The sequence below is a fragment of the Protopterus annectens genome, chromosome 11.part0 (genome assembly GCF_019279795.1).
Source record: "Protopterus annectens isolate FY-2018-M chromosome 11.part0, PAN1.0, whole genome shotgun sequence".
NCBI classification, from domain to species: domain Eukaryota; kingdom Metazoa; phylum Chordata; order Ceratodontiformes; family Protopteridae; genus Protopterus; species Protopterus annectens.
The window spans coordinates 75,822,766-75,844,504 of record NC_056745.1 but is presented as its reverse complement, the minus strand read 5'-3'; positions in this window follow the sequence as shown (position 1 = coordinate 75,844,504).

Sequence of the window (21,739 nt, the reverse complement as noted above, 5' to 3'; positions counted from 1 at the left end):
TTCAATCTCCACCCATGGCAGTTCAGTATGTTTTGTGTGTGTTCCAATGTCTGTGTATGGAGCAAGGCATTATAGGCTACTCACTCACAGAACATTTCAAATGCCCTACTTTGGCAATCCTGCTGATGTCATTCATTGTGAAATACAACCTTGTGGAGAAGAATCTATAGGAATCCCTGTGGTGCGACCTCTAACTGCTCCATGCTGTAGTGTGATATAGACCTTGGTAAGGGGTTCTATACTCACACATGCCAGTTGCGGATGTTTTGTGTGTCTCACTGTCTGTGTAGGGAGCAATGCATTGTAGGCTATTCACTCGCAGTACAGTTGAAATGGCCTTCTTTGGTAATACTGCTGATGTCATTCAATGTGAAATACACCTTTGGGGAAGAAGTACTTCAGTAATGTCCATGGCGTGTACTATAACTATGTAGTACTGTAGTGTAATAAATTAGTTAGGTAGGGGTCAACTCCCAGATGTGACAGATGTGTGTGGGTGTGTATATAACTCATATCCTGTGTAGAGGTGATTGTGAGTGTGGGCAATGTGGAGAGGGTTTTGCTTAATTCTTTCATGGTGGCCCTACAATATATTACAATGTCAACCATACAGGGATAACAGATGTAAATTAGCTGAGAGGGTGGGGTGCAAAGCCATACCCATACATGTGACATCAAGGCCAGCAATGTGTTTGGCTGTGGGGGGATGCCTATTCGTACAACACGTATAGTGTGTGGAGCCTCTCAACCCCATTAATGGTGCATGTGGACATATGTGTATTTGTTAATCTGCCATTGCTATCTACACATGTATGGCCATATATACCTATATAGATTTGTATACCTGCTAATATATATATATATATATATATATATATATATATATATATATATATATATATATATATATATATATATATATATGTCTGTATATACCTACGTATGTATATATCTCTGTACACATATATAACATGCTGTGTATATGTAGACATATAGGTGTTGACACATATATGTGTCGATTTAGGCATATGCATGTATACATGTGCATATATATATTGATATATATGTATATAGTTTTAGAAATTAATATGTATATATATATATATATATATATATATATATATATATATATATATATATATATATTTATATATCTAGACAGGTTGTATCTGTTTAGATATTAATATATTTACACACACATACATCTAGATGTTGGTATACATTCTCTGTACTTTTGCATGACTGGACTGGATGATATGTTACTGAAAACATCAAATCGCTTTGTGTTTGTCAGGGCATAGTGGTAAATCACTTTGTCTATGGTATGCAGGGTCATTGGTTTGAGCCTTGCAAAAGCTGCTTATTTTTTGCTGGACAGAACATGGCCCATTGGATACACACTGAATAAGGCACTTTAAAGCAGTTGTAAGCAGGTTTGCATGGGATTGCTCAGAGCTAAGCAATGCCTACACAGGTTGAGCAATTCAGCAGCTAACTGTGTATAAGAAACTATAACCAGACTTTGGCAGTGCTTACCTCCACGCAAACCTGTGTACAACTGCTTTAAAGTGCCTTAGTCACTCTGTATCCATCGGCCCTTGTTTTGCCTAGCAACAAAATAAACAACCTCTGCTAGGCTTGAACCCAGGACCACACACACCATAGCCAAAGTGATTTACCTCTAAGCCATCTCTAATACAAAGCCCTGCTGTATTCACAAACATATCATCCGGCCCAGTCATTCAACAGTACAGAGAATGTATTCCAACATGTAGATGGATGTGTGTGTGAAAATATATTAATGTCTAAACAGATACAACATATTGATATATGTATATATATATATATATATATATATATATATATATATATATATATATATATATATATATATATATAAATATTATATAAAAGCAGATATTTATATCTATATAAGTATATACGGACATACATCTGTAGATAAAGTGGGAACATAGCAGAAACATATATGTACATAAGTACCATTAATGGGGTTGACAGGCACAAGAAACATACGTCATGCATGAATAGGTATCCCCCCACAGCCAAACATGTCTTCCCTGCAATACACTACCAACTGTTGTAGATCCCATAACCAGGACCTTATACTGCAAGGGCACAAGATACTAACAGTACTCCATCCCACCTGTTTGATGTCAGGCTGGTATCAGTAATATATCATGCAGTACAGTCAGGCTCATAATGACTCCCATTTTGAAGTCATCTGTTACCTTTGTTAGCCAGAGTCTCATCTCGTTGGCCTATACTTCAGAGATGTAGATGCCAGTGGTCCCAGGACTGAACCTTGACGTATGCCATTTGTCACTTGTCTGGGGATGGATTTGGAGTCAGTTACACCTACAGTTTGGGTTCTGTCAGTAAGTCATGTGGCAAACCATTGAGTGGCATAGGGATGTATGGCCGGATTAGTATGTTAATCTATGTTTCCAGACTGGAGGATGTGATGAAGGGCTTGGCGAGGTCCACATAGGCTTTGTGGATTGCCTTACTCTCTTCGACATCTATTTAGACTGAGTCAAAGCAATCAGTTTCAGGAGACAAGATTGGCCCTCCATGAGCCCAATCTGTGTGGGGTCTAGTGTTTGAGGATTGCCAATGTCTGCATTCAAAACATCCCTAATAATGCATTCCATGGCCATGCAGATCAGGCTCATCAGACTGATGTGATGGTAGCTCTAGGGATCACAGTTGGATCCCCCCTTGTGGACTGGAATAACTGCAGCTGTGCACCACTCATTGGGCACCAAGCCTGATGCGAGTCTATGATTACACATGACAGTTAGGTTCATAGGTTCATAGGTTCATACTAGTCTATCTGCCCAAGGGCATTTATAAGCCTAGCCCATAGTTATGTGGCTTTCGCCACCCCTTTAGTTTGAATAAAACTATGCCTATTATTTTGCTGTGCCTCTGTCAAGCAGTGACACTGAAGTAATCCCTGGGGTATATCTGCGATCTCCCATCCATTGGTCAAGATTCCTCTTGAACAAGGCCAGCGAGGTGCTGTGCCTCACATGTACCGGGATTTTGTTCCACAGCATAGGGAGTCTCTGGGTGATGAATCTGTCCCTCCAGCACGTTCTATTAATAACCGTGTCAAGGTTTAAGTCTCCCGCCCTTGTGGTTCTGAGGGAGTTGCCATTTCATTTTGTAGTTCATGTAGTACACAGCACAGGATGTCATCTGGTCCCATGGATGCTGTATTCTTAGCTGTGGCTAGTGCGGTTTCTGCCTGTGTGGCCATAATTGCTGGGCAATGGAACTCTTTTCATACTGACATGGGCCCTTTTGGGGGAGAGAGGGGGTGAATGTGATACTAAATCAATCTGCTAGGATATTGGCACATTCCGTGGGAGCAGTTTATGTAATGCCATTCTTTTGCAGCTCAGAGCACTTCTGAGCATTGCCAGTTAGAATTCGGACATAACTATAGAATGCTGTGTGGTTGCCTGTGGAATCTGTGGTGATTTTAGTTACATGACCAGCTTTGGAGGATTTCATGAGGCATCTCAACATCTTACTGGGTCTGGTAAGGGAGGTTTTTGCATCCTTGGATTATCCTTTTTTCTTCAACAGTGTCTACCATCTGTTGTATACTCTGTTAATGGCAGGAGACCAACAGACTGGCATGCTTATTTGGGTGGTGAGCATCGTGGTTCTATGTGAGATGTCAGGAATCATGCACAAGTGGCTGTGCTCATACAGTGTGGTAGTGCAGGATTCATCAGTTGAACTGTCAACTCCTGTCTCCATGGGTGTCACAAACATTGTCACTTCTGCCTTGAGTAGCATGAAGTTTGCCTTGGAGAGGACTTTTATAGACAACTGTATATATATTCCTTTCACATGTTCAGTTTGATTAGCCTATGGTGGGATTACATTGGTGAAACCGCACTCTCATGTACTTTTGTGATGGCTTAGTGGTTAGTTACTGTGACTACAGTGTACTGGGTCCTGGGTTCATGATCTGCAAAGGCAGGTTGATTTTGTTCTGGCCAGAACAGCGGTCAATGCATACAGACTAATTAGGGCAATTTAGGTTAGTCACACCCAGTACAATTCAAATACCCTACTTTGGCAAGCCTGCTGATGTCAGTCACTGTGAAGTACACCTTTGGGGAAAGAGTATTCCAGCAATCTCTGTGGTGCGTGCTATAACAGCATAATGCTGTAGTGTGATATAAAACTCTGGTAGAGGTCTTATTCTTACACATGGGAGTTGTGGATGCTTTTGTGTCTGTTCCTATGCCTGTGTAGAGAGCAATGCATGTTGGGCTAGTCACACTCACTGCAATTAATTTGCCCTACTTTGGCACTCCTGCTGATGTCATTCACTGTGAAATAAACCTTTGGGGGAAAAGTACTCCAGTAATCTCTGTGTCACATTCTATAATGGTATAGTGCTGTAGTGTAATAACTAGTTAGGTAGGGGTTCTTGTGACAGGTGTGTGTGTGTTTGTGTGTGTGTGTGTGTGTGTGTGTGTGTGTGTGTGTGTGTGTGTGTGTGTGTGTGTGTGTGTGTGTGTGTGTGTGTGTGTGTGTGTCTTACTGTGTTTATGTTTGTCATTCGTGTTCTCTGTGGAGGCGGTTGAGAGTGTGTAACAACTGGACTCAACGTTGAGGGTGTTTTTAATGTTTCTTATATGGTGCCCCTAGCATAAATCACAATATCCACCATGCAGGGATGACAGATGTCATATCAGTACATAGTCAGTCATGGGTTTGATTCCCTGGACTGGTAGGTGTGTGACACAAACATGCTTACCTTTTCCTCTCCCAACCCACCCTGACTTATCTTTACCTTTCTCTGCCTCTCACACTCCTTCTCTGGTGGATGCGGAGACTTTCATCTGCTTTGCTTAGGCAGTGACATGTGTACCGTCAGGGGTGCTCATGGTCAACTGATGGCCTCTGCATGGATTACAGCCCTCCTCTAGCTGATTGCATGTGGAACAGCTGTGGTAACATTCCCATAGCCAACTGTGAGCAGGAACTAGATCTGTTGTTTGGCAAACAGCACCACAGATGGATTGGGGACTTACCTCTGACAACATACACTGTGGAAACAGGCCAACACACAGGAGGGAGGGTGTGCCTCTCCTGACTACAGACTGTAAGTGCTGCTATACTGCAGTTGGGGTAATATTGGTTTAACAGGGTGTGTGTACATATGGCTGTCTTACATGTTTTACTACTTGTCATGTCAGTGCTATGTTTATCAGGAATACCCATCTGTAGGGCCATCTGCAGACTGGGCAGTGTGTGGTGCCTTGTGTTCCTTGTGTTACCCACAGAGCACCTATCTCTTAACTGCAGAAAGTAGTATATGGATTGCAGTCAGTAGATGATGACAGCCAGGAGAGTTACTGACGTTATATCCTTCATAGGACATATGTTGCATCAAACCCTGTTACAACAGGTAATGTATGAAGTTATCACAGTGACATGTCAATACTGGCCCTGTGTTTGTGCCTCCAGTCACAACCTTGTCAACCTTTGTACATATGTCATGCAGTAGGGGGTGCATATGTTCTGTATGCCATATTCAATGACAGCATATCTGATAACAAGCCAGTGAGATATCAGACTGATACACATGTTATGTATAGTAGGGGTTATATTTGAGGACATAGCCTGGGCATTCTGTGGTTGTGTGTACAGTGCTGAGGTATGTGTAAGTCTGGTAATTGTCGACAGTGTGTGTATAGTGCATATATACCTTGGCCTGTGTAGAAACTGTGGTAGATGTCATTGCTCTTGGTCCTGTTCTATCTGATGTTACATGCTGCTCCACTGTATGTCACCCTATCAGCTTACATGTTTGTAGGGGTGAACACACACATGTCCCAAACCACAGACAGCCATCAGACCACACGGTGTAGCGGCCCAGTACATATAGGGTTAGTGTGTGAGTTGCTCATATGAGGATGGTGTTGATCAGATAGTCTATATGCTGTAATAGTACGCTAGCTTACCATATGTGGCTGTGTTCACATTGGTTGTGGTTATGCACTTTCACATAGGTGCCTGTTACTCTGTGATGTGACATGCCTGTAGAGCCTGCTATCTATGCAGGTACTTGTGTATTTCCACATAGGAGATGTAGCCCAGTGTTGAGTCAGTCTGCCTGTAGCCTGCACTGTGCTTTGTTACATGCCTAGCAGCTTACTGTACCTATCCAGTGAGATGTCATGTCCAAATACTTGGCAGATGTACTGCTGCCTGGCCACCATAACAGTCATGTATGTCAAACAAAGCAGTGGGATGCTGTTCAGATGTATGTCAGTAACTAGTGGATAGTATGTGGCCATGGCAGCTGTGTACCAGCGGTTATTATGTGGCAGGACAGACAGTGTGCATGAATGCATATGCTATGGGGGCAAATTTATACCAGTATGTATGTGTTATACCCATCTACATGGCTGTTACCATCCACATTGACAGGCCAGGTCCACATGTCTTGCATGAAGGGGCTCTGTGTATACCCCTGGACTGACCTGAGTGTGTTAGACTGCACACATGTATTGGCCATATTGCAGCTGTAGTCCACAGGGGTGCTACTGTGCTAGCAGTGGTACTGTACTATGATGACCTTAGGATGTCTATAAGTCGCCAATGGTGCACATGTTAACAGCAGATGTGGCCTCCCACACACACCATTTTTGTGAAGACAATCCCTATTACAGTAGCAATAGTTTACAAATATACCTGCACTACATACGTAACATCCCCTTGCACTGGGTGGTTGGGACTATTGGGGCTGAGGTAGAGCTCCACTCCACGTGCAGGACATATGGTGAACATATATGTATATATAAATATAATATATCCATATAGGTATATACACTTATACATACCTTGCTTACTGTATGATAACAGTTTTACGCATTTGTGCCTGTGTTTCAGACTCTGTCCTCCACCTACATACCAGGCTTTGAACATATGACATGCTGTCAGAGGTTGTTATGTAGTGGGCTGTGTGTATGTCATGCTGTCATTCCTGCCATCACTCCACTGCTGGTGTGTCCCCCACACATACTGGGGGGTTGGGGCCATATATGTGTGGGCTTCGCCTACACAATACATGTGTTCCCTAATGCCCTCCAAAGGCCAGTGTATGTAACAGTAGTATATGTTCCAATATTAGAGAGTGCAGGGGGGTACACCATGACTAACCGAGGCTGTTACAACATGTGTGGGTATCTAGGATAGGCTGCCTTAAGGTATTTGGATGTACTTTACCATACGATCCACCTTGGGTAAATGTAGGCCTATTGCATCCAGCAATATGGGATGTTCTGTTTGTCACTGTTATTGTGATGGTGTCAGGTATGTCTTGTTATGTAACAGATACATCCCATTGTATCAACTGGGGTCTGTACCCCCTAGGGATTGTGTACAGAGTGTAGATAGAGGCTAATGACCTGCATTACATACTGTTGATTGTCTGGTATGCTGTGGCCCAGTCTGTCATTACTACTGTACTACTTGAAGGCCTCGGCCTGGACAGCAACATATGTCAACCTTTCCAGACTACTGTCTTAGTATAACTGTTTCACAGTTGCATTACACTGTTCATATGGATGTCAGTGTCTAAACAGCTATATGACATGGCATATACAACTGCCATAGTACACAGATAAAGCCTTCACATTAATTTATGCACACCTGTGTGTGGTGTTATACTCTTTGATATCTCTGTAGGTATATGCTGCAGGCTATGAATGCCATTCGTATGGGTGGCTCATACAGTCTCCATTTGGTAAGGTGGTGACTGTAGGAATACTGGCTGCTCCATATTGTGTTTACGTACTACATATGTATATTACTGTACAAATCTGTGTGTGTGTATGTGTAGTTACATATCTTTCTCTCTCTCTCTATATATATATATATATATATGTGTATATATATATATATATATATATATATATATATATATATATATATGTGTATATACCTGTATCTGCATATATGTGTCTGTATATATGTATCCTAGGGATGGCCATGTCATGTCTGGTCCTGTTTATGGGATCTGCAACACTTGGTACTGTATTACATCCTTGGCTGGAGGGGGGTATACCTATTCGTAACAGGCATATTCTGTGTGGGGCCTCTCAACCCCATTAAAGTAAAGGACATAGATCTTTTGTTATTTCCCCATTGTTATCTACAGATGTATGTCCGTATACATATATATATATATATATATATATATATATATATATATATATATATATCTGATGACATATATATATATATATATATATGTATATATATATATATATATATATATATATATATATGTATATAAAACCTGCCGTATATATTTTACATGTAGATGTGGACATATATATCTATAGATGTAGGCATTTGCATGTTTATATGTTCATATATATTTTCATACAGATATTTATATATATATATATATATATATATATATATATATATATATATATATATATATATATATCTATATAAATATGTAAACATATATCAACATGTTGTACCTGTTTAGACATTAATATATTTACTCACACACATACATCTACATGTTGGAATACATTCTCTGTACTGTTGAATGACTGGGTTGTTTTCTGAGATGGCTTAGTGGTAAATCACTTTGGCTAATGTGTGCAGCATCCTGGATTTGATCCTTGCAGAGGCTGTTTATTTTGTTGCTACGCAGAACAAGGGCCATTGGATACAGTGTGATTAAGGCACTTTTGAGCAGTTGTAAGCAGGTTTGCGTTGTAAGCACTGCTTAGTTACAGTTACTGATTCTTATACTCAGTTAGATCGTGACTTGCTTAACCTGTGCAGACATTGCTTACACCCACGAAAACAGGCTTATTCACACTTACTGCTGCTTAAAATTGCTTACTCCCGCTTACCCCCATGCTAATTCCTTTAAAAGAAAAGAAAAAGGGGTTGATAGGAAAATGGTGACGAAAGGGGCACAAAGAGGGAAAGACAGTAGCAAAAATAGCTAGGGATGTGCAGGAAGGGTGTAGGGAAGGTGTATAGCTGCCCATTTCTTCTACAGCAACAGCTGTGCATATACACTGTAATCGTACGTAGATTTCGACACTCAAACCCCTGGGAGAGTGGTGAGGACAACAATAATTCATTGTGATGCCAATTAGACCAGATTACATGTGTCCAGTGGACATGTGTGTGAAATGGACAGCTATGTATGGGGCAAGATTTTTTTGTGGGAGCAGATTGCCCTTTTTTTTCAGGTGGGAGCGAGATGTTGGGGAGGGGTCATAGGTATATTTGGGGAGGTAGGTTGGGTAGGTTAACAGACAAGACACACAAGATGCATACAGGGATGGTATATTACATATGTGGGGGTAAACACCTTGATGGGGAGGGGTGTTGGGATATTAGAAGCCCACAAGTCCCCTAGTGGTAACAGTGGGACTGAGGTCCCCACCCATGTGCAGTCACCACTGCACCTTCACAGCCCAGAAGGTGTCTGTGCTGAGGACTGAGCCACAGAGCCAGGATGACTCTCTAATTATGACACATGGCCCTCAAGCTTGCGTAGAAGATCAACAACCTGGTCGCTGATCACTCTACACACCACAAACCCGAAGTGGCTATGGGTGACAGGTGCCTGTCCACACCCACTGTCAGTGGGGGTGAGCCCCATCCCCTGAGATGGTTCCACCTGAAGGTGGTGTAGGACCAAAGGACAGGGAAGTGTGGGGTTGGGCCCCAGACATGCTGGTGCCCGGTGCCTCAGCCAGCTGAGGTGAGACAGGTGGGTCCGCTGGGACCGGCCTTCCCAAGCATGCTATAGTGTTTAGATTTCAACATCATATATGGGTTAGTTATAGTCAACACATTCCAGGGTTAGGTATAACAGCATGCATAGATATTCCCATTACCCAGACACCAGATATGGAACAGTTGCATAGCAAACAGAACACATGCATATATGGGTCCACAGTGGTAATATGAATAGCATGCAGGTACATTGATGGCACCATGCCATCAGTGTTGGAATAATTCAATATGACACATGCATGGTAACCTTTAGGATGTTTATCAAACAATTGTCCATTTTCAGTCAGTACATACCAGTTGAGGTGGGTATGTTGATTATTGTTGAAGATAAGGTGGGGGGAATGAATGTTGTCTTTTAACAAGTAGTATATTCCTATACTCCACATTACTTTCCTAGTCAGTGCTGTTATGTGTACCTTAGAAGTGTTTCTACACTTCCCTATAGACCTATATTGGAAACTGATATGCCTGTTAACGTCATTACACATGAACCAGTTTTACCTGCAGTATGGACCTCTTACCTGGTTTGCCTGTGGATGGAATGTTTGTTAACACTGACTAACTGTAAACATACGGTGGGATTCCGGGTTGATGTTTTGCACTATCATCCAACTCTTTCTGTACAGACTCTGGCCATGTGTTCACCACATGCTGGTATGCCTCGACATATCTTGAATATTGCCATCTTCCACCTTTAGCAACCTGACACACACATGTACATGCTTTCCTACACAGTTATATTATGTAGCACAGTGTGACCGAGAAGGACCACTGATACGTTCTTATTCAGAGAAACTACAACACTCACAATCCCCTACAATACCAGGGTGGAGGGTACCAGTACAGGTTATATTGGTCTGTATTTCACAGCACAGTGTTCATATCCAACTTACCTGTAGGAGCAATGCTTCCTGGCACTACCTGAATGTTGCCACACAAGGTTCCAGATTACACCTTAGTATTATGTGCGTACATCTCACTCTGTTACTGTACACACTCTGACCACAGCTTAACAGGTTGGGGTGTGAATGGGACATACGTGGCTTCTTAGACACATAAGGTATTGGGGAGTTGCTAGTGTGCCAGGTTTGTTGTCATAGATGTGTGTAAATCAGTTGTATTTCCTGTTTGCTGCCTATACGTCTGGATCTTCCCACTGATTTCCCAGGGAAATATGTTGATATTCATTAGATAAGGGTCCCTTTAATAGACAGTCTGGACATAGCTATACAGTTGTGCTGTATAATTCTGTATGCAGACTACTACTACTGGCAGCATTCATACCATGGCTATGTGTGCTAATGAAACAACAGTTCACATCCCAGTTGCATGTGCTATTTGGGTTTTGTTGTCTGCATTTCCCCTGTTTACTGTCTATGTGTCTCTCAGTTGTACTAAATGACCTCTGGGGATTACACCTGCCATATACAGACATTTCTACACATTCACATTATGGTGCATGGTGTGGGTAACAGTGCTTAATACTACAGTAGTATTACATGATTGCAAATCTACATTACCATATGATACCAGAATATAGACACAGTCCAGCTGTTAGACCTGTTTTGTCAGAGTATTACACTTTTATTTCAATACTAACTCTTCCTGCCATATTCTCTTGTGTATGCAGTACTTGGCTTGAACAATACAGGTTTTATACTAGCAATTACTTTACTACTACTTTTATTTTTATTTCCTATGACAGTACAAGCATGAGTATTACTGTCCTGCCTCGTGTCGCAACTGCACTAGGTGGCAGATGTGGGCCTCCTGTTTCACAGCCCACTCCACTGCAGCTGTGGGGGACATAAGGGGAATATTTAGCCATACCTATCCATGATATACCTGAGCTGGCCATTATTAAACAGGTAGTGGACTGATACTTACACACAGCTGGGACATCCCTTGATGCTCTATCCTCTTGGAGCCACTCCTCCAAGATGTCCCCCTTTTGCCGCTTCATATCGGCATAGTGGTGCCTGACCTGCTCACCAGTTCGGGGTATGCCAGTGGCACTGGTGAGGTCATGGGTGAGATAGTCATAGGCCTCCGAGTTATATTAGGAGCCCTGGTACTGGTCCTGCAGCAGTCTCTGTGCATGGTCTTTAACTAGGAGTCCAGCCATGACCTTGGACTCCTGGATGCACCAACACTATGCCTGGAAGTGCACTTCTTTTCCCCTTACTGCCATAGTGTCTGTAAGGGGAAGCTACAACCAGTTATGAGCTGTATTCCCGCCTGTTGGGTTTAAGTAGGGCCACTTTCCCACACTTTTCCATGATTGGCCGGTTTTGAAAAGGCTAAGCTATGGGCAAACCTGCTTACCTGAAGTCAGCATTGTTTAATGAAGTATACCACTGGGCAGATTGAATTGGCTTCCCTACACATTGCTTTCACTTACTAAGTTGAGCTGTGCTGCGGTTGGCATTGCTTAATAGTTAACTAGCACTATATTTGCCTTTTGGCAGTGATTTAGCATTCATTACAGGTTATGTATGTGTCTGGTATCTGTGATTCATATGTACATACACTGTATGGGGACCTGGGGACTTCTACAATTTATTACAATAACACCTCAAATCTATGCTTACTGCAGTACTCCAGTTCACATATTTATGTTATGCAGCAGGTTATACCACTTCACACTGTACATAGATTCAGTTCACATGTTTGGCTTGATTTTCCTGTGGTGAGGATTAGTTTGCTGATACCGCACTCATGTCTATTGTTATGATGGCTTAGTGGTTAACTACTGTGACTATAGTGTACGGGGGCCTGAGTATGAGCCTTGCAGAGGCAGTTTATTTTGTTGCTGGGCGGAACATGGGCCGATAAATACAGAGTGATTAAGGCACTTTAAAGCAGTTGTAAGTGGATTTGCAGGGGTTTGCGTGATGGTAAGCACTGCTAACCTCCGGTTGCAGTTTCTTACACTAAATTAGTTTCTATTTTGCTTAATCTGTGTAGGCAATACTTACCCCCATGCAAACGCACTTAAACATGCTTACTAGTGCTTATATGTGCTTACTACTGCTTATTTGTGCTTAAACCTGCTTACTAGTGCCTTATTCATTATGACACTGACACTTCACATGTGCATTTAATGCATTATTCCAGTTCACATTTAAATGTTATTATGTAGGTTATACAGCAAAAAGATGTAAAAATATGTTCATACACAGATTTCACATGGAAAATGAAAAGGAATGCCTGATCGTTAGGTGGATGCTCTAACCACTACGCTAGTGCTGTGCTGTTTCATTTGCATATATATTCCTTGTTTTCTTCTTCAGCCTTTCAGCTGCTTTAACCAAGATGAGCAATGGGCAAACCTGCGTACCTACGGTTAGCTGTACTTGGGGTTTTAAAAATAAATAAATATAAGGGTTTCTTAATTTTATTTATATGTACTGTTGCTGTTGAACACATGGGGACTGTTGGTGGGGATATGCGGACACCTAGGTACCCTATCCTCCATGGAAAAAGTGAGTTTTGGCCCAGAATTTCTAGTTTATTTGGTCGTTTGGGGAGTTTTCCATCTCTTTAAACTTGGATTAAAAGCCTATGTTTGTACTTGTTCCCCACCTTTCTTGTCACTAGTCTAGTCCAGGTACAGATTTGCTGTATCCAGGACTCTTTGTAAGCTTCTGAGCCCACCAAGCCTTTTTGTGTTGGAGGGAAGCCTTCAAGCTTATCAGTGAGAGTTGTAAGCATTAGATAGCCTATCTAACACAAGAGGAGTGGTTCCTGGCCCAGAAACTGTAGTTTATTGACCATTTGGACAGTTTATCTGTCTCTTTCAACTTTCTGGTTTAAAAGACCACATCTGCGCTTATTTCCCATCTTTCCTGTAACTAACCTACTGGATAGCACTAGAAAGCCTTAAACTGATACAGGCCTTCTAGCTTAGAAGAGAGACTTTGGAGTGATTAAGTATCAGTTTTCTGTACTTTCTTGCTGTACTTAACTGTTTTCCGCCTAAATGCAGATTTTCCAGCATTTATTGTGATTTAAAAGCTTGTTTTTTTTTCACATATTGTACTTATTTGACTGCCTGCACTTTTAAAAAAATGTTTTTTGTTTAAATAATTTGTTGAACTGTTGTAGGCTACACACTAAAGTGTGATAGGCTTTTCTGATCGTTTGTAGTTGTTTAAAGCTGTTTTAAGTGTATTTTTTACTGTTTTTGCCTTATCTTTTCAAAAAAAACAAAACAAAAAAAATTCCTTGTTTCCCGCCTTTCTAAGCTAGTATAGTCCAGTTTTCAGGCTAGTGCTGATTTCAGGGTTGTGATACTAGTTTCTGAGTTGCCCATACCTTACTTGGATAGAAGGAATTTTCTCTGTTCACCTGTGAGAGAGGGGAGCTTTGAGCATCCTATCTGTCTCTGGAGGAGTGGTTCCAGCCCAGAAGTTAGTAGTTTATTGGCCATTTTGGGCTAATTTCTATCTATTTCATTTCCCTACTATAAAAACTGCGTTTGCACGGTTTTGCGCACCAGGCAGGGCTGGTTAGCTACTGTTAAATTATTCCCAGCTCCACTAAGTCTCCTCTTCAGTTTTTCCCTTGAAACTAGTTTAACTCTCAACCTAAGCACTCAAAAAGCATCTTACAGCCCAGCACTTGCTCAGACCTAATAGCAAGCACTAATATATCATAACACTGACTGGCCAGCAGGGCAAGGCTCTTTATTCACCCCTCACCAACCAAGCGACTAAGCAGCTCACCCTACTATTCAGGCATGACCAAAGGGCAACTTCAGGTGCACTCTCCAGTCCAGCTGGAGAATCTGGGTATCCTGAGGTAATGTTAAAACTGCCTCATGTACACAGACAACCCTCTTCTCTTACCACAAAACACTAACATATGAGAGAGATGCAATTATACAGCCAACCTGGAAGATAAGCTGTCTCCACCCAAGACTGGAACAGACAGTCAAGAGGAGAAGGTTAAAACTTGCACCACACCTCCAACTTCACACAGACCTACTAAAACAGCACTGGCACAAAATATAAATAAATACACAAAATCATACTCGGAGGCTCTAAATAAAAACCTGCAAAAGCATCAGAGACCTCCAAAGCAGACACCCAAACAACTTGCACTTCCCGTCACAAACCAGACAACACATAAAACACAAAATCAGTGTGCCGCACAATCACAGCCCTTAAGGCAAAATAACAAACCGAACACACTAGTCATAGGTGACTCTATAATCAGGCACACTGACGTCCCAGTCATTAGGTTGGACAAGCCGAAGGTTACTGTAAGCTGCCTGTCGGGAGCCAGAATCTGCCACATAACACAAGCACTCAGGTCACGCCAGAACAAGTACAAATATGACTCTGCCATTGTTCATGTTGGTGTGAATGACCTGAGACGTACCTCCATGGACTACATGGAAAGAGACATGGAAGAGCTCTCTGATCATGCAGCCCAGGCTAGTATGACTCTGACTAGCATCCTGCACTCACCAAGAATGATACCTCAGTATAAAGAAAAAATGATCAATTTCAACAATTGGCTAAGCTTCTGGTGTCATTCAAAGGGGATCGAGTGTCTGTCAGCTGGGATGACATGCTCGACAAGCTGCGTTACTTCGCAAGAGATGGCTTGCACCTATCACCCCTAGGCTTTCAAATACTGGCCAAGGCTCTTGCTGCCCCCATAGTGCCTTTTTTAGGCAAGGCTCAAAAGTCAAACCTACCTCATGAGGGTTATACTACTCAACGGCAGGAGTTTAAATCTCAAAATTCACATGCTCAAAGCACTCCTCAGTATGGAGAACGTCAACATCTGTGCAGTAACTGAAACCTGGTTTAAGGTCCAGAGAGCACCCCAGCACTACTGGGCTACAACTCATACCACACATTCCGGTCACAGAACACAGATCGAAACACAAAAAGAGGGGGTGTATCCATATTCATCAAGGATAACTACACTCCAGGTTAGTGGTGCAACATGATACTTCTGAGATCATCCATGTGCAACTAATATCGGGCAAATCTGCAATGCAAATTGTGGTCTGCTACAGATCATCCTCCATGACCCAGGCCCACCATTTCACCTTTCTGGAGACACTGGAAAACATGAAGGTCCTACTGAACACCCTGATATTGGGCGATTTCAATTACCCTACCATTCACTGGGAAAATTACTCGAGTACAAATTCCCAGGCCCAGCGCTTCCTGGAATTCATCAACTCAAATGCCATGAATCAGCTGGTAAACTCCCCTACCAGGGGGGAAAACATATTGGACCTGGTCATCACCAACATGGGCGACAGGTGTTCCACACTGGAGGTCAACCCGTCACTGGTTAGATCAGACCATAAACTAATCACTCTGGATGTCCACACCCCACCAATACCCCCAACTAAGGAAACCACAGTAAAAAAGTTTTCTAAAGCAAACTTCACCTTACTTAAGACGGAGGTGGTAAGTTTCACAGCCACCACACTAAAGGATAACACTGCCCAACATGCAGAAACCTTTACAAATGCACTCTATGAGCACCTAAAAGGATGCATGGATCATGCCATCCCTAGCAAAACTAAGACTCACTCCTCTAAGAGAAGGAAACCAGTTTGGTGGACCCCTGCAATAAACAGGCTTTACAATAGAAGGAGGAAACTAGTTCAGAAAAAAAGCAAATTCCAAGAAGGAAAGACATCCCTGATCAGTATCAGTAAGAAACTAAGGTCCCTCATGAAATCATCAAAGGCTAACTTCGAAAGAAAAATATCCAAGGATTCAAAAGATAACCACAAAGCCTTCTTTAACTATGTTAAGAATCTAAGTGGCAAATCGCAGATATGCACTGAACTAATGAAAAATAGCACAAAATATACTGAACTTACTGATACTGCCAACATCCTGGCAGATAGATTCAGTACAAACTTCACCCCCCTCTCACCGACAAAAGGGCCCACAACAATACCGGAAAAGTGTAGTGTCCCAAATACCACAGACACACAGGTGAAAATAGCCCTTTCAAAAGCCAAAAACATAGCATCAATGGGACCGGATGGTGTCCCAGGCTGCATCTTGCATGAACTACAGAACAAACTAACCCCCCACATAAACAACGCTATTCAACCTCAGCCTCTCCATAGGCTACATGCCTATAGAGTGGCGCACAGCAATGATTATTCCTCTCCACAAAGGAGGGGCCACGACTGACCCTGGTAACTATTGCCCCATAAGCCTGACTAGCCTGGTCTGCAAGGCTATGGAGCGCATCATCATGGTACTCATTAACAAAGACATTGGGAACCTCCAAACACTTGACCTGACCCAGTTCGGCTTTGTTAAGGGCAGAACATGCCTACTAAACCTGGTTGACTTCTTTGAGATAGTCACGAAGGCCATAGATGAGGGAAAGGTGGTTCACATAGCCTACCTTGACCTCACTAAGGCTTTTGACACCATTCCCCACTCAGGTATTACAGAAAAACTCACCAGCCTGAACATAAACCCCTACGTTATGAGATGGGTTGCCAACTGGCTTACAGACAGAACTCACACAGTAGGAATAGCGGGCTCCAGGTCCAACTTTAAACCAGTCACAAGTGGTATCCCACAAGGCTCGGTCCTGGGACCCCTACTGTTTGGCATATACTTCTCAGAAGTACAGGCAAACACAGGAGGACTATGGCTAACCAAGTTCGCCGATGACTGTAAACTGGGAGCCATAATTGACTCTTCAGCTGACATGGACATCCTCCAAAAGGGCCTTACTGAGATGGACACCTGGTGTCAAAGTCGTGGCCTCATGCTAAATGCCAAAAAATGCATAGTCATCCCATTTGGGGAAAACAAAACACCCACGAATTACCACATAGGTGGCAGCCCCCTTAATACAGAAGAGGTAATAAGAGATCTGGGGACCCAGGTAGATAGTAATCTCTCCTTTGACAATCATATTGCCAGAGTAGTTAGGAAATCCTTCTATGTGGCCCATCTAATTACTAAAGGGTTCGCATCTAGAAATAAAGTGGTTATAGTGTCCCTCTACTCGTCACTCATTAGACCCATCATAGAGTACAATGCCCCATTTGGGATATACCTCACAAGACAATTCCAACAGCTGGAAAGACCACAAAAGTACCTCACCAGGAGGATTACTGGCCTCAAACATATGTCCTATGTAGCCCGACTGAAAAAACTCTGGCTGTACTCCATGGCATATTGCTTATTCAGAGGTGATCTATGCCTGACTTACAAAGCCATGTCCAACTCAGAATTGATGGACATGTTCCACCTAAAGAAATCCAAGTCACTGTGAGCCATGCGCTCTAGTGAGCTAAGCCTTGCCACAACAATAAATAGAACATGCTGGAGGGTTAGATTCCTGTCACAGAGACTCCCCATGCTTTGGAACAAAATTCCAAATTACATCAGGCAAAGCCCCTCACTAACACTCTTTAAGAGAAACCTTGATAAGTGGATGGGTAACAGAAAATACACCCCTTGGATCACTTCATTGGCTCTGCTTGACAGTGGATCAGTTAAATAATCAATGGGGTGGTGAAAGCCGACACACTTTGGCTAGGCTTATAAATGCTCTTGGGCAGATAGCCTAGTACCTACCTATGAACCTATGAACCTATGAGCGGTCTCGCTCATTTATTTACAGTTTCTGCTGTTCTACTTTCAGGGGCATGTTTATTCTGAGAGCTCTGATCTCAGACATGCCCCCTGCACTCGTCCACGCTCCGTGTTGGATTAGGAGGTCAGCCAGCACACCTTCATTAATATGCATGGTGCTGCCATCCTCCTCCTAAACTGCTGCTTCTTTGCAAGGCTAGATTACTCCCGTATGGAGGATTAGTAAATCAGGGGGTTGGTGTCATTTTACTGCTTCATTTGTCATTTCTTTTGGCATTCTCCTTTTTTTTTTTTTTTTTTTTTTTGGTTTGGATTATTGTTGTTTTGCCTTGCTGGCTTTGCTTTATTTAGTTTATATAATAGTCTTTGGAAGAAGTCTTCGGTCCTATTTTGAGACATTATTTTTTGAGACAAGAAAGTGCTAACTTTATTATTGCTATTTTTCTGATTTTTTTTCTTTTAATTCTTGAGTGCCTTATTTTCTTCTTCCATTATACTTTTGCTTCATTCTGTTTTAGAATTGAAACTGAAGCATTCCTCCCACACTGACAACATATTGTTAGCATAAACAGGGGTTAAAGCTCCTCCCATGTCATCTCCTGACACATGTTGGAAGTATCCCCCCTCATAGAAAAATAAATTGTTTTTAAGTGTAATTACCTTAAAATTGCAACATTTTTATACTTCTCCATTAGACAATGTATATAAACCAGACAGTAATTTGCAAAACTAATTTAAATGGATTGAGTAAATATTAACTCTAAATAAGTTAAAAACGTCAATAGTGACCAAGATAATGCTATTATCAAAAAGGGAAAAAGTAACTTCTCTCAGAAAAATGACAATAATCTTTCAGGTTGTGTTCCTTACTATCAAAGATATATTTCAGTTTTCTATATGTGTATACTTGAAATGGTTCAATCCTGGAATAACCAGCTTATATGACTAGTCTCATCTGTTGGTAATTAGTTATCTTGTGCATGGTGGAGAAGCCAAATATAGCTGGAATAAAATATTTTTTTTTATTAACATCCAGGAAAAAAATATTCGTCAACTGATATGCTATCTGTGAAAGGATAGTTAGCAGAGAATAAAACTTTGTCACTTGGTGAATCATAGGATTTAGAAGTCAATTACCTGTAAACTTATAAATGAGTTACATAATCAAGGGGTGTGGCCAAGATGGCAAAGTGCTAACAGCACAGAGTCTTAGCTTTTTCTTTTTTTTTTTATGACCGGATTTTATTATACAAATTTATCAAAAACTTATTTTCTTATACATTTTGAGTCTTTTAAAGAAACGTAGTCAACTATTTGAAAAAAATATATCATTTTTTTCTTTGATTTTTTTTTCCTATCAGAAATTTTATTGACTGTTGTGACAGTATGAGCTACTCAAAAGTGAACTCTCAAGACAACTTGGTAAAAAAGGAACTGCAGTCTATAATGGGCAGTAGATAAGAGCTTTCTATTAAATTTTATAAACACGAGATCAAAATGGACATTATAAAAGAAGATTCCAAGAAACAAATATAGATGTCAAAAGAGATCCTAAAACAACTATCTGTTCAGATCTCAGGAATAGAAAACACATTAAATGACCTAGATAGCAGAATGGCAGAGAGTGAGAATCACAAAGAATTTCTGTTAAAACAAAATACTTTGCTTATAGAAAAACTAGAGGACCTAGGAAGTAGAGCTACAATAACTAATATTAGGATATATGGCATAAGAGAAAAGGAAGAAGGAGACAATATTTCGCAATTTTTAAGTAACTGGATTCCTAAAATTCTAAATCTACTAGAAGCTCTCTTTTTTGGTGTTGAGAGACTTCATAGATCTCTTTTGACTTCTTCTTTGAAAAAAAATCTATGGTCCCTCCCCAGATCTATTATTGTAAAATATCTCTCCAGCCAAGACAAGGACCTGGTAGTAAAGACTGCATGTGCTCATTTTCTGATAAAAATAAATAACAACACTATCAAGTTTGACAATGACTATACTGCATCTGTTATGACCAAAAGGAAATCATGTATTCTATTCATAAATTACTTAAATAAGCTAAACAGTAAAGCTCAACTATTTTTTTCAAACCAGAATTAGGATCTTTTTACCAGAAGGTCAGAAAACGTTTAATTTTCTAGAAGGAGCAGTGGACTTTTCTCTGAAAAATAAACTTTTTTGATCAATCAGAAAATATGGATTGGAGTCTTGTCAGCTTAAAGAGACAGGCAACAAGAAATGACTAGTCTTCAAAGGACAAAAATAAAAAAACAATAAAAGAAAAGTAATGTTGTTCTCATTCCCCCGGATTTACGAATCCTCCATGTAAGACTAAATAAGTCTTAATCGGAAACTGCAGTTGAACGGTATGACGTCAGAGTGTCATGCATATTCATGAGGGCACGCTGACTCCACTGCAAGTCTAACATGGACCTTGCAGGAAGGCAAGGGCTTGTCTGACTGCCGAGAAGTCCAAAGGTTGATGCCCCTGCAAGTGTCTGAATTGTGAAATGTCAACACACATGAGCAAGTCAGCTGAAATGTCTACATACCCAACACTACACTCCCTCACATTGTAATCTTCCAATACAGTTATAAAATGTAAAACTTTTAATTTTTTTCTTATAATTCCCAATATAGCTGCCCGTATTTGTACGTGTTTGCGCGGGTGTGCCCATTGCTTAGCTGCACTTAGCAATGTCGACATTGAAGAGCATAATAAGAAATGTTTATGCAAATTAATCCAAATAGCAATAGCATAGTGGTAGAGCCTTCGCACAAAGAGGAGGCATTCACGGTTCAAGTCCCACCACTCCCCTTTCTATTTTATGTTTTATATTAGTATATGAAATAATTCCTGACATATATGAATAATATTTTACTAAAAAGCATTGAAATGGCCTATGTATCAGTGAACAAAATGTATATATAGAAATGTAAGAAGGATCTTGACATATAAATGCCAGTAGCTAAGCAGCACTTTACCCAGCACAATATAGTTGTCCGTAGCTAAGCAACGCTTTACCCAGTGCAATACAGTTGCCTGTAGTTAAACAGCGCTTTACCCAGCGCAATAGGTTTGTGCGGAGCTGTGCACCGCGCTAACCAGCACACCGTAGGGCAATATGGAGCAACGTGGAGCAACGTAGGGCAAAGTTCCCTAAACACAGCCACACCCCCTAGCCTGTCTGGACAGTAGTAAAATAAAAAGCAATGACATGGTTTGAACCCGGGACACAGTACACCATAATTAAAGTACTGAACCACTAAGCCATGACAGCTTAGGATAAACA